Source organism: Narcine bancroftii, chromosome 8 (genome assembly GCF_036971445.1).
Source record: "Narcine bancroftii isolate sNarBan1 chromosome 8, sNarBan1.hap1, whole genome shotgun sequence".
NCBI lineage: Eukaryota > Metazoa > Chordata > Chondrichthyes > Torpediniformes > Narcinidae > Narcine > Narcine bancroftii.
Window position 1 is genome coordinate 143,544,619 of NC_091476.1, and position 14,133 is coordinate 143,558,751.

The following is a 14,133-nucleotide window of genomic DNA, read 5'->3' on the forward strand; positions in this document are numbered from 1 at the left end:
CAAGAGGTTAATGTGGAGAGAATGCAGCAAACAGTTACCATGTGCACAAGATATGGGTGAGACTGCACTTGGACTGTTCACAGTTCTGGCCACCTAGCGATAGGAATATTATTAAGCTGCAAAAGGTGTAGAAAAGATTCATAAGAATGTTGCCAGGACTAGGACATTTTTTCAGAGGCCGGGATTTTTCTCTCTGAAGTGTAGAAGGCTGAGGAGGTAACTTATAGAGTTTAATAAGATCATGATGGCCTAGATTAAGTTTACTTGTCACATTTTAGCACGTATAATGAGAAGGATTTTTCTGCGAGCAATCTAACAGATTAGTTTTAACGTTTGTACAGGCATATAAAGTAGAACATAATTTACAGAGTACGGAGTTAGAGTAAAATAAAAAGATCCATTAACCAGGCAGGGGCAGCTTGAGAGTACTGTTGTGGGATTCATTCAGGAGCCTGTTGCCTCCAGGGAAAGAATCTGTCCTTAACACTGATGATGCACACTTTCGCACTCCTGAGCCTTCTCGAAGGGAGGAGAGAGGAGAGAGTGCGTCTGGGGTGTGATGGCTCCATGTGTATGTTGCCTAGGCAGCAGGATGTGTAACAGGTCAACTTAACCAGGCTTCATGCTGAGATCAATGGAATGGAGGGAACTTTTGTAACATTAAGTTGAGAAGGGAAAGATTTAACAAGGCCCCGAGGAGTACTTTTTCCTGCGCAAAGGTGGTGGATATGTGGAACAAGCTGCTCAAGAAAGTAGTTGTTTCAAAGTTAATTGGATTGTTTAAATACGAATGGGAAATTGAGAGGAATTTGTTGCGAAGGCAGGGAGAGGGGATTGGTTCAATCAGCATGGACAATTTGTGCTGAAGGTGCAGTAGAACTCGACGACACTATCCTAGGAGTAAGGGGACATATTGCTTCTCAGGTCTCCTCTGTCACTCTTTCATTCATCCCCATGTTATTCAGTTGTCTTGGTACATAGTCACAGTTAGGCTACGATAATAGGGAGTAAAAACACCCAGAAATAGATTTCATGCTTGTCATTGATGCTTCAATCTTTCTCCTCCCCATTTAACGTCCCCTGCACTGGTGACAGCCTTAACTGACTTGTATTGTTGCAGGTTTACTGGAGTTGTTGTGGACTAGAAGCTGCTACGGGTTCATGATCAGATGTTCACATACTTTTACCAAAAGCCAACAGAATCGAGCTCTCGGGCATTCAGACCATCAACACTTGGCGAAGAGTTCTGATCCAAACATCGACCCTTTCTCTCCCACTCGATCTTCTGGCAGTTCGAAGCACTGAAAATAATTGCGCCGCTGACTGTTCACCAGGAGCCCCCAGAAACAAACACCTGCTGGACTTCGCCAAGAGCTGCTGTCACCAGCACCAACATCACATCTCTGCACTGGATCAAAGGTACCAGTGTCTGAATGGTTGGACACCCTGTGATCAGCTCTAGTTTAATGCACAGGCCATTTAATCTATCAGTGTAGCATTTTTAAAAAGGACCCAAAACATAACCCTTGCTATCATCAGATTGCTCTGCGATGTGAGGGAATGTTAACTTTGAAGTCTCAGGAATGTTAAGCAGAAATGGCACACGAATCAAAATCACTGGCATGAACTTGTCACGAGATTTGTTTAGCGGCAGTAGTACTGTGCATTATGGGTGCAAAATTGCTATAAATTACCGGTCTGTAAATACACTATTTAAAAATAAATAATTAGTGCAAAAAGAGAAAACAAAATGTAGTTAGTGTCTGTGGTTCATTGTCCTTTCAGAAATCTGATGGTGGAGGGGCATGATCTGGCCACTCTTGTGGTTCAGGAGAAAGGGAGCAGCTCTGCCCCCACTTCTTCTGACCAGCTCTCTCCCCGCCCCCCCCCCAATGTGAGATGTGTGGTGGTGGGTGGCTGATGAAGTTGTGGTCATAGGGGTCAAATCTTAAAGGACAATAATGCAAAGCTGATAAGGAAAGAGTTTGTTGTCATATACAGTGTACAGGGGCAAACAGTTTCTTCATAAAGATCAATAGTATCCACAAAATTAAATTGGAAAGAGATCAAAAATACAAAAGATAGACACATTATAAATATTTACAGCTAACATAGTGCAAAATGATGTCGAGTTCCCACAGTACAGTCCATTAGTGTGTTAAGGGGAGGTTCACATTAATCCTCTGAAAAGACATCATCTCATAAATAAACGATCAGAATTTATTGTTAAGAGAAAGTCATGAAATTCTTCCTTTTGCGACAGCATCATAGGGCAAACATTCATATAATCCACCTTACAACAATAAATAAAAATAATAATGCATAAAAAGTCAAAGTAAGGCAGTGTCTTTGGTTCATTGATCATTCAGGAATCTGATGGCAGTGGGGAAGAAGCTGTCCTTCTGCCATTGGGTGCTCATCATCAAGCTCCAGTACCTTTTTCCCCAAAGGTCGCCGAGTGAAGAGGGCATGGCCTGGGTGGTGAGGCTCTTTGAGGATAGAGGCTGCCTTTTTTAAGAAACTGCCTCTTGTAGAGGTTCTCGATGGGGTGAAGTCTGATTCCTGTGATGTCGTAGGCCAAGTTAACCCACTGAGGAATGTTTTTTCTTGTCCAGATCATTGGCACTTCCGTATCAGTGATGCAACCAGCCAGAATGCTCACCACGGTACACCTGTAAGGTTTTTGAGAGTCTTCAATGGCCTACTGAATCTCCTCAAACACCTCATAAAGTCTAGCCGCTGGTGAGCCTTCTTCTTGATTACATCAACTTGGAGGCTTCAGGACAGATCCTAAGAGTGTTGATAACCCAGGAATATGAAGTTCTTGACCCTCTCCACCTCTGAGCCCTCGATGAGGACTTATTTCTTCCTGAAGTCCACAATCATCTCCTTGGTTTTGTTAATGTTGAGTGCAAGGTTGTTGGCGTGACACCACTCAACAAGCTGATGAATCTCCCTCCTGTAAGCTTCCTCATTGCTGTGATTCTGCAAAAAAATGTGTTATCAGCAAATTTGTAAATACCACTGGAATTGTGCCTGGCCACACCATCATGGGTGTATAATGAGTAGAGCAGTGGGTAACCACACAGTGCCTGTGTTGATAATCAGTGAGGAGGAGACGTTGTTTCTAATTTGCCCTGACTGTGGTCTTCTGATGAGGAAGTCAAGGGTCCAGTTGCAGAGGCCCAGAGTATGTAGCTTCTTGACCAGCAATAAGGAAATAATGAAGTCAAATGAAGAGCAACCGGATGTATATGTTGTTTCCGAGGTGAAAGCGTACCTGGTAATGAAAATATGCGACAATCAACTAGCTGGAGTGTTCAGATATTTTCAACCTCTCATTGCTGCAGTCAGAGGCTTCCACCTGCTTCAAAAGGGCCTCAATCGTCCTGGTGCCCAAGAAGTGTGAGTTCCTCAACGACTATGGCCCAGTTGCACTACTGTGATGAAATGCTTCGAGAGGTTGGTCATGGACATAATTAACATGTAATTAAGGAGAGATCTGGACCCACTGCAATTCACCTATCGTCACAATCGCTCCACAGCAGATGCAGGAACGCTGGCTCCCCACTCAGCTCTGGATCACCTTGAAAACAGCGAGACATCTTCATCTTGTTTATGTTGAGATTCAGGTTGTTACTCTCTCCCCACAGCCCTGTAGCAAACCACAAATTGGGCTGAGGAATGGCAAATGCATGTAAACCAGTGGTTATATTATGAATTGACAAACACTTAGTTCACAAGGATCCCACTGGTCTGGTTGGTGTGAGGGTGATGGATGCAGATTGGTGGGATTGAGGCCCTGGAAAGCATTGTAGAATGAAGACCTCGGAATACATATCTGTAGTTCATGGAAAGTGACTATGCGGGGAGACAGTGATGAAAAAGGCATTTGGCAGAAGTTCTGGAGGTCTCACAGCATCCACAGGAGGTAGATATTTGGCCCTGGGCCCTTCAAGGTACTGTACCTTCTTCACAAGGTTCATGACAATCACAGCATCTGGACTTTCAAGTTTTAAGGCACGAGGCACTGTTCAGGGCACTTTTGCACTTTTCGTGTCGTTCCCCCCCCCCCCCCCCCCACCAACCCCCCACGGGCTCTGTATTGCAGCTTGTTTACATTTCTTTATTTGTGTAGTTTTTTTTCCCACCCTTCCAACAAGTGGTAATTCTGCTTGGCCTACAGAAAAAAAGAAGCCCAGGGTTGTATGCATTTACTCTGACAAGAAATCTGAGAGCTCGAGGGCCCAAGTTGAGGTTTGATTGCAGGAGCTGGAAATAATGGAAGGAATAAAAGTGATCAAAATGTAATTGTTTTCAAGCCTTGAGATCAGGCCAGCGAAAGGAAAATAACAGCTTGTCTGAAGAATGCAGATGTGTTTGAAAAAAACATCTTGAGGCCTGTAGATTACGTTTAATTGGGGAGCAGAACAGCTTGTTTCGTGCTTTATTGTGATGCATTTTTCTAGCCAGATAACTTTGGCATGTGTTAGATAAATGTCTGTAGAGATTAGGAGTGCAGCCTTGAAAATAGTTTGACTGTAAAATCTGAGCTGTAAATCACTCTTCAAAAAAGGGGAAATGTTTGTGTGTATTTTGGTCAAAATAAAAAAATTAAAAAAAAAGATGGACTGGATTGTGATCAGTGCTGTGGACTTCCTGATCTTCTGAGTCCATCCATCATCAAGGTGGGGCTTCTGTCAAAGGATGTGAGCTCACTCAAGGCTTCTTCAGGTGCATTCTCCGCCAAGAAGGCGCCTGCAGAAGCGGATTCAGACCTGTGGAATGGTCATTTAGGTGGCAGCGCTGGCCACCTGAAAGGGACAGCTTCACGGGAGGCACCTCGGAGCGCACTCCGGCTCCTGTCCCTTCAGGCTGTCAGGGTTGGGATGGCTGACTGTCAGAGCTGGGATAGCCAGCGCGGGGACATCCCCAAGCTGATCCCACTGCCCCGCTCTCTCCCCACAGGTCTTTATCAGTCCCCATACTGTGCAGCCTGCTACAGGGCTGTGGGGAGAGAGGGAAATGGGATCAATATGGGGACAGCCCGTGCCTGCTTCCCCTGCTTCCAAAGCCTTGCACCGGGGGGGGCAGGGGAAGCTGGGAGGGGGGGCTGTCAAGTGTTCGCCAGCTGATTGGCATCTCCTTAGCAGCCGCTTTCAGGCGGCTGCATTCACGTGCCGGGTTACTCAGTTCGCCTCGCACGCGCTTCCTGTCCTTTCAAGTGGCCTCCCGACAGCCGCATATGGGCATAAAATGCGGCTTTACTTCGGGGGATTTTGACCACCTGAAAGTGCCTTCAGTGATCAGTTCACATCGATTTATTTCTGGATGCTCAGTTTATTTAATTGAACTTTTACTATTTTAACTTGTGGTCATGTCTCTCTCTCTCTTTGGCTTGGCTTCGCGGACGAAGATTTATGGAGGGGTAAATGTCCACATCAGCCTCAGGCTCGTTTGTGGCTGACAAGTCCGATGCAGGACAGGCAGTCACGGTTGCAGGGGAAAATTTGTTGGTTGGGGTTGGGTGTTGGGTTTTTCCTCCTTTGTCTTTTGTCAGTGAGGTGGGCTCTGCGGTCTTCTTTAAAGGAGGTTGCTGCCCGCCGAACTGTGAGGCGCCAAGATGCACGGTTTGAGGCGATATCAGCCCACTGGCGGTGGTCAATGTGGCAGGCACCAAGAGATTTCTTTAGGCAGTCCTTGTACCTCTTCTTTGGTGCACCTCTGTCTCGGTGGCCAGTGGAGAGCTCGCCATATAACACGATCTTGGGAAGGCGATGGTCCTCCATTCTGGAGACGTGACCTACCCAGCGCAGTTGGATCTTCAACAGCGTGGATTCGATGCTGTCGGCCTCTGCCATCTCGAGTAATTCGATGTTAGGGATGAAGTCACTCCAATAAATGTTGAGGATGGAGCGGAGACAACGCTGGTGGAAGCGTTCTAGGAGCCGTAGGTGATGCCGGTAGAGGACCCATGATTCGAAGCCGAACAGGAGTGTGGGTATGACAACGGCTCTGTATACGCTTATCTTTGTGAGGTTTTTCAGTTGGTTGTTTTTCCAGACTCTTGTGTAGTCTTCCAAAGGCACTATTTGCCTTGGCGAGTCTGTTGTCTATCTCGCTGTCGATCCTTGCATCTGATGAAATGGTGCAGCCGAGATAGGTAAACTGGTTGACCGTTTTGAGTTTTGTGTGCCCGATGGAGATGTCGGGGGGCTGGTAGTCATGGTGGGGAGCTGGCTGATGGAGGACCTCAGTTTTCTTCAGGCTGACTTCCAGGCCAAACATTTTGGCAGTTTCCGCAAAACAGGACGTCAAGCACTGGAGAACTGGCTCTGAATGGGCAACTAAAGCAGCATCGTCTGCAAAGAGTAGTTCACGGACAAGTTGCTCTTGTGTCTTGGTGTGAGCTTGCAGGCACCTCAGATTGAAGAGACGGTCATGTAATGTTTTAACAAATACATTAAATATTCCTTCTCCATCACAGATCTGAATCCTCGGAATCAGTCTGTACAGTAACACTGGGACACCAGGTTTCAACTTACAAGGCAATGTGCGACCACGTTTGGAGTACTGTACAAGGTTCTGGTTGCCCAGCTATGGGGAATTAAAAAAAAAAATTAGACTTGCAGTACAGTAACAGGCCCTTCTGGTCCATGCCACCCAATTAACTGACAACCCCAGTACTTTTTTGAACATTTAGAGGAAACCAGCGATCCCGGGGAAAACCCACGCAGACAAGTGAAGAAGGTATAAACTCCACAATGCCGGATTCAAACCTGCTGTAACAGGGTTATGCTAACCGCTATACTAACCATGCTGGAAAAGGACAGAAAAGATGCACAAAAATGTTAAGAGGACTGGTGGACATCAAGAAGGTTGGGACTTTTGTTCCTGGAATGTATGAAGACGAGGGATCACTTTAGAGAGATTTTAAGAAAATTAGGGAGCGCAAGGCCACAGTCGTTTTCCCCTGCTATGAGTGCATAAATCTAGAGAACACAGATTCAATAGACAATAGACAATAGGAGCTGGAGTAGGCCCTTCGGCCCGTCGAGCCAGCACCGCCATTTTACAGATCATGGCTGATCACTACCATCAGTACCCCTTTCCAGCCTTATCCCCATAACCCTTAACTCCTTTGCCCACTAGAGTCTTATCTAACTCTCTTTTGAACATAATCAGCGAATCTGCCTCTACCACCCTCTGTGGCAGAGCATTCCACAGATTCACACTTCTCTGGGTAAAAAAATGTTTTCTCATCTCCGTCCTAAAGAGCCTACCCTGTATTCTTAAACTATGCCCTCTAGTCCTCATCTCCCCCATCATTGAGAACAAGTAATCCGACTTCACCCTGTCTATCCCCCTGATAATTTTGTATACCTCAATCATGTCCCCCCTCATCCTTCTAAACTCCATCGGATACAAGTCCAGTTTTTCTAGCCTTTCAGCATATGTCAACCCCGCCATCCCTGGAACTAACCTTGTAAATCTGCGCTGCACACCCTCTATAGCTAGTATGTCCTTCCTCAAAATTGGAGACCAGAACTGGACACAATACTCCAGGTAGGGTCTCACCAGGGCCCTGTACAACTGCAGAAGGGCGTCTCTGTTCCTATACTCCAATCCTCTCTTTATGAAAGCCAACATGCTATTTGCCTTCTTCACAGCTTTCTGAACCTGCATGCTAGTCTTCAGTGACCGGTGAACAAGTACTCCCAGATCCATTTGCTCCTCCCCACTCCCTAGCTTGTCTCCATTTAAATAATACTCAGCTTTCCTATTATTGCCCCCAAAATGGATAACCTCACATTTGCTTACATTGAACGTCATCTTCCATTCAGCAGCCCACTCCCCCAACCTGTCCAAGTCCCTCTGCATTTTCCTGACATCCTCCTCACACCGCCACCCAGTTTCGTGTCATCTGCAAATTTGCTCAAGTTATTAATAATCCCCTCATCCAAATCATTTACATAAATTACAAACAACTGAGGACCCAATACCGATCCCTGCGGCACTCCACTCGTCACATCCTGCCATCCTGAAAAAGACCCGCTTACCCCAACCCTTTGTTTCCTATTTCTTAACCAATTTCCTATCCACCTTACCTCCAATACCATGCTCCCTGATCTTGCCCACTAGTCTCCCGTGCGGTACCTTATCAAAGGCCTTCTGGAAGTCCAAATACACCACATCCACTGGCTCTCCCAAGTCCACCCTCTTTGTCACATCCTCAAAGGTGAGTAGAAAAAGATTCTAAAGGGAGCTGGGGGTGGGGGCACCTTTTTTTACCTAGAGTGGAAATGACAGAGGGGAGTACAGGGCTAGTGGAAACACCAGATGATCGAAGAGTCCTTCCTGGATGGCAGGTGGCCAAGAAAATGCTCAGACTAAACCAAGTCACACAGTGGCAGTGAGAAGCCTCCTTGTATCACAGGCCTGCCACTTGTCCAGGAGACTGGCAAATGCCCCTCAGAGAGCTTGGTGTCCAGCTGCAGGGAAGAGGTGGAAAGTCTTGTGAGAATAACAACCTGAGCTTCAATGTGGACAAGATGAAGGAGATGATTGATTGTGGACTTCAGGAGGATCAGGAATGACCACCCTCCACTACACATCAACAACTCTGTAGTAGAGAGCACAAAGTTCCTTGGAGATCACTTAACTAGTGACCTATAGTGGACACTTAACATTTCCTCACTTGTCAAGATGGTGCAACTGTGACTGCATTTTCTGATAAGACTGAAACAGGCGAGGCTACCATTATGTCATCCTCTATCAAGAGCGTCCAGACCAGCTGCATCACAGTGTGGTATGGTTGCTGCAGAGAAATGGATCAGAGGTCAGGGAGGATCACTAGAGTCTCCCCCCACCCCCACAATCGACGTGACCTACTGTGATCGTTGTCTGAAGAAGTCATGCAAAATCAGTGAGGACCCCTTCCACCCTGCACACAGTATCTTTCAGCTGCTCCTGTTGGGGAAGAGATACAGGAGGATCAGAGCTAGCACCACCAGGCTGAGGAACAGCTTCTTCCCTCAGGCAGTGAGAATGCTGAACGACCAAAGGAACTGCTCACATTAACCATCTGAGACTCTTATTTACACAATATTTAGTGGTATTTATGGATAAAATATTTGTCTTGTTATCTGCCTCCATGTTTGGCATCAAGGATCAGAGAACGCTGTTTCATCAAAGTTGTACTTGTACAATAATTAGATGACAATAAACTTGACTGATTTTGCCACAGGAACTGCTCTGCCCAAGACCGCAAGCTGCTGCTGAGATGTGAATGCAGTCTAGGCCATCAAATAAACCAACTTCCACTCAGTCTATACCAGTGGTTCTTACCCATTTCTTTCCCCCACCTTAAGTAATCCTTTATTAACCACAGAGCATCTGTGGCATCCTATGCCCCCCACTGCCAACATATTAAAGGTCCCATCCCACCCTGGTCACAATTCTTTCTCCCATCTGCCAGGCAAAAACCAGAAAGCAAGAACTTCCAGATTCAACGATAGTTTCTTCCCTGCTATTCTCAGACTCAAATAGATTGCTCATGGATGAGATGTCCTTGCACCATTTTGTATTATGTTTTCACCCTGAACTCTTTGTCTTACTGTAATACAACACCCTGCACTTTTTGACTTGCCTGAATAGCGCACAAAACTTAGCTTTTCACTCCATTTCAAAACACTCAAGACTTTCCAATTACGTTTGGAGATTGAGACCATATGTGCCACAGACAGTACTTCCAAGTGCAGCCACACTTGTGAATCTGTACAGGTCCTTTAATGCATCCAGTGCTCCACTTTTGGCCCCCTCTACATCGCGGAGACTGCGCACAGACAGAGATCATTTCGTTTAACACCTTCTCTCTAGCCACTGCATCAGAAAGGACCTTCCAATGGCCAACCACTATGTGCACGCACAGACACGTCTCTCCATGGCCTCATACTGTCAAGTGGAGGCCATCTGGAAATGGAGGAACATCTTTTAATTTCTGTTAACTCCTTCCTGCAGTCTCTCTTTCCCATATCCCTCATCTCCCTTCCTCCTCCAGCTCCTTACCCTCTCCCCCTATTACTTCTCAGCTTCTTCTTTATCCCTCCTTCCTGTACCCAACTCTTACCTACTCCTTACCCATTTCCCCCCCCCATCCCCATTAAAAAAAAATATTCGGCCTGATTTTAGCACTCCCATTGAAGGGCTCAGGCCCGTAGTGTCAGATTCTGCGTGACCTGCCAAGTTTCTCCAACGCTTTTGGGTGCTGCACTTAAGACTCCAGCATCTGTAGATTTTTTTTTATGTACCAGAGTTGTGTGAGTGAGGCAAGGACCGGAGTAATTAACTAGCCCTGATTCCCTGGAATGGGAACCAAACAAAAAACACCACAGCTCCACACATATATCTCTTTTGTGCAATATACTTTAATTGCATTTTGTACACAAAATCAAGTATTTTCACCCAGTATGTCAAATATAAAAAATTAAATATTTCAGCTTGAAATTTAACCCACAAATTAACACCAAGAGTATTGGCATAAGTTAAACAGAGTGATGCCAAGGCTACTGCAGTTTCAAATGAATGGTGTACATTAAGAGGACCTTAAATAGGTCCTGCCATTTAAATAAAACAGTATGTTGCAAATTTCATACTTTTTGCAGAGGTAGGTGCTGAGTGGAGCTTAGTTGTTCTAAACAACTTAAAATGAGTTAACCAGAATTAGATCACAATGTCTTAATCCCAGTCACTTTTGAACATATTCATTTTCCCCAGCTATAAAACATGTTGTACTTGAAATCTAAAACAATGACCAAAATCTTTTACTAAAACAGACATGACTTTCACTATGAGCTAAAAGCAACAGTTAAACAACCCACCCCGCCTCCCCCAAATAATACGAGACCAGCATGGATATATTAATACTGCAAAATTAAAAGGATCCATACCCCGATTGTCCAGATTCTGTTGAATTAATCGATACCTGTGTAAAACAAAACAAATCAGAATCAGGTTTATTGTCATGAATAAGTTACAAAATTTGTTGTTTATTGGCAGCAGGATTGTGCATTACAAGTGCAAAGTTGCTACTACCGTTCTGTAGATACAATATTTAAACATTAGAGCAAAAAATAAAAAAAGTGAGGCAATGTCTATAGGTTCATTGTTCAGATGGCGGAAGGGAAGTTGTTTTTGTAACGTGGGTGTTCGTCTTCAGGCTCCTGTACCTCCTTCCTGATGGTAGTAGTGAGAAAGGGACATGGTCTGGGTGGTGAGGGTCCTTGAGGATAGAGACTGCTTTCTTGAGACACTGCTTCTTAACAATGTCCTTAATGAAGTGAAGATTGATGCCCATGATGGCGCTGGCTGAGGGTTCACAACTCTCTGCCATCTTTTCCTGTCCTGAGCATTGGCACCTCCATATCAGACGGTGATGCAACCAGTCAGAATGTTCTCCACATTACACTTGTAGAAATTTGCAAGTCTTTGGTGAAATACCAAATCTCCTCAAACTCCGAATGAAATATAGCTACTGGCAAGGCTTCAACATGATAGCCCCAAGATAGATCTTCAGCGGTATCAGACCTCAAGTGCCTGAATTTGATGTGCACTCCCTGAATTAAAAGTTATCACAAGGAAGGTTTTGAATCTCTTCCCTGTGAATGATCGGCCAAAGTCCGAGATCAATTGAGTCCAGACATCAGGAGAATCATTGTAGCCAGGTTGGGAGCAGCGGGACCTGTCAGCGAAACTTTTTTTTTAAATTTTTTATTTTTCACACCATAAATCACATTAGCCATGATATACACTATTTCTTTTTCACACATATACAGTGACTTTTTCTCCCCCCCCCTCCTCCTCCCAAGCCACCCCCCCACCCCACCCCCTCATCCATTTTAGGTATACAATCTAGGTTGCATTAAGCCAGTCAGACAATGTTGTCATTCAACAAAAATACACCAGAAATTCTACTGAGTCCATTCTTTTCTTTCCTTCTCCTTCCATCAACTTAGGTAATGTTTGTCCCCGGTAGGTTTTCGCTATTGTATTTAATGTAAGGCTCCTATACTTGTTCGAATATTTCAATATTATTTCTTAACCTATATGTTATTTTTTCTAATGGAATACATTTATTCATTTAAATTTAGTAGTTTCTTCCTTTTAATTTGGTTATGTATTCCATTAATATTTAAAGTCATATAGTTCAGCGTAGCCCTTTTATATTTTGTTTATCTTCTCTTTCCGTTTTTCCATCATTACCTTTCCTCCTTTTCCATTTCTGTTTTCTTATTTTCAACTCTTTATAAGACAACATTCCTACAACATCCAACATTTTCCTTATTCTCCTATTTCTATCTTATTTATCCCCAATCTCCCCTTCCCCTCCTGAGTTGTCCTTTATCCCTTGTCGGACAACCACATCTCCCCTCTCCATTTGGATTTGCGAATCCACTCGCAAGCGTCAACTGATTTTGCAGTGACCGCTATTTCCCCCCACCCCGCCTCCCCTAAAAGATTTCACTTTTCATATGTCACAAAGGTCACTCTTTTAATTCCCTCCTTATTCTCTCTATTCCATTACCTTCCCTTATTAATTCTTGTCTATACTATCTATATTTTCCTCTAAGTACAGATACATTCATGCATGCTCATTGTCTCTATTCACTCTTATACCTCTTTACCCGCATACATATCAATCGTGATCATTTTTACTCTCATTACCCGTCTTCATCCCTCAGTCTATTTTTGTCTTTACCCACATACATATCAATCGTGATCATTTTAACTCTCATTACCCGTCTTCCTCCCTCAGTCTATTTTTGTAATTGTTCTGCAAATTTTCGTGCTTCTTCTGGATCCGAGAATAGTCTGTTTTGTTGTTCTGGAATAAATATTTTCAATACCGCTGGATGCTTTAGTATAAATTTATACCCTTTCTTCCATAAAATCGCCTTTGCTGTATTGAACTCTTTTCTCTTCTTTAGGAGTTCAAAACTTATATCTGGATAAATGAAGATTTTTTGCCCTTTATACTCCAGTGGTTTGTTGCCCTCTCTTACTTTTTCCATTGTCTTCTCCAGTACCTTTTCCCTTGTAGTATATCTTAGGAATTTTACTACAATAGATCTTGGTTTTTGTTGTGGTTGTGGTTTAGAGGCCAATACTCTATGTGCCCTTTCTATTTCCATTTCTTGCTGTAGTTCTGGACATCCTAGGGTCTTAGGGATCCACTCTTATAAACTCCCTCATATTCTTGCCTTCTTCATCTTCCTTAAGGCCCACTATCTTTATGTTATTTCTTCTGTTATAATTTTCCATTGTATCTATTTTTTAAGCTAGTAGTTCTTGTGTCTCTTTAGTTTTTTTATTAGATTCCTCCAATTTCTTTTTTAAGTCTTCTACCTCTATTTCTGCTGCTACTGCCCGCTCTTCCATCTTGTCCATTTTCTTTCCCATTTCTGTTAAGGTCATCTCTATTTTATTCATTTTCTCTTCTGTATTGTTTATTCTTTTTCTTAAATCCTTAAATTCCTGTGTTTGCCATTCTTTAAATGACTCCATGTATCCTTTAATAAGAGAAAGTATATCCTTTATCTTGCCTTTCTTTTCTTCTTCTATTTCACTGTACTCTTCCTCTTCTTCTTCCTCTGGGTTGACCATCTGTTGTTTCTTTATTGCCCTTTCCTCCTCTTCTTTCTTGTTTCTATTGTCTTCTGTGGTCTCTTCTTGCTGCAGGTGTTCTGCAGCTGTCGTTGCCGGCTGTGGAGATCGACTCCCCAGCTGGTCCCCCCTCCCGTCGGTGTGTTTTTTTTCATTCGCAAGCGAAACTTTTGAACACCCCCCAAGAGGATCACTGCATTCTGACTTGCTGGAGTGTAGCAGCAAAGCACCAATTTCCCGTAGTTCCAGTGGCCAAGCTGAGGTTCCACACACAGTATGTGGATGTGCTGTGGCTTCCTTCCACTTGGAAACCACTTTCCAAGGCTGCAATATGGTCATTTACATAATTTGAAATAAAGTTTAAACATTGATTTAAACACATTTTATTGACCAAGAACTTTAATTATCCTGAAAATCAAAACGCAACTCGAGCTAATATGATTATTTTTTACTTATCAGTTTGATTTCTTT

General features: G+C 43.9%; 1 protein-coding gene across 6 annotated transcripts in view; it reads right to left on the minus strand.

Moving 5' to 3' along the window:
* Nucleotides 1-1,746: 1,746 nt before the first annotated feature.
* Nucleotides 1,747-14,133, minus strand: part of LOC138741299 (CTP synthase 1-like) — a 55,217-nt gene continuing 42,830 nt past the window's right edge. For 2 of the 6 annotated variants that reach the window (XM_069895148.1, XM_069895146.1), the window contains one exon: nt 10,408-10,984. The gene's annotated coding sequence lies outside the window, so the exon portion shown is untranslated. Of the gene's footprint in view, nt 2,986-4,096; nt 8,971-10,407; nt 10,985-14,133 lie in introns of those variants that run through there. The other 4 variants (XR_011343441.1, XR_011343440.1, XR_011343439.1 and 1 more) reach the window with 4 other exon arrangements.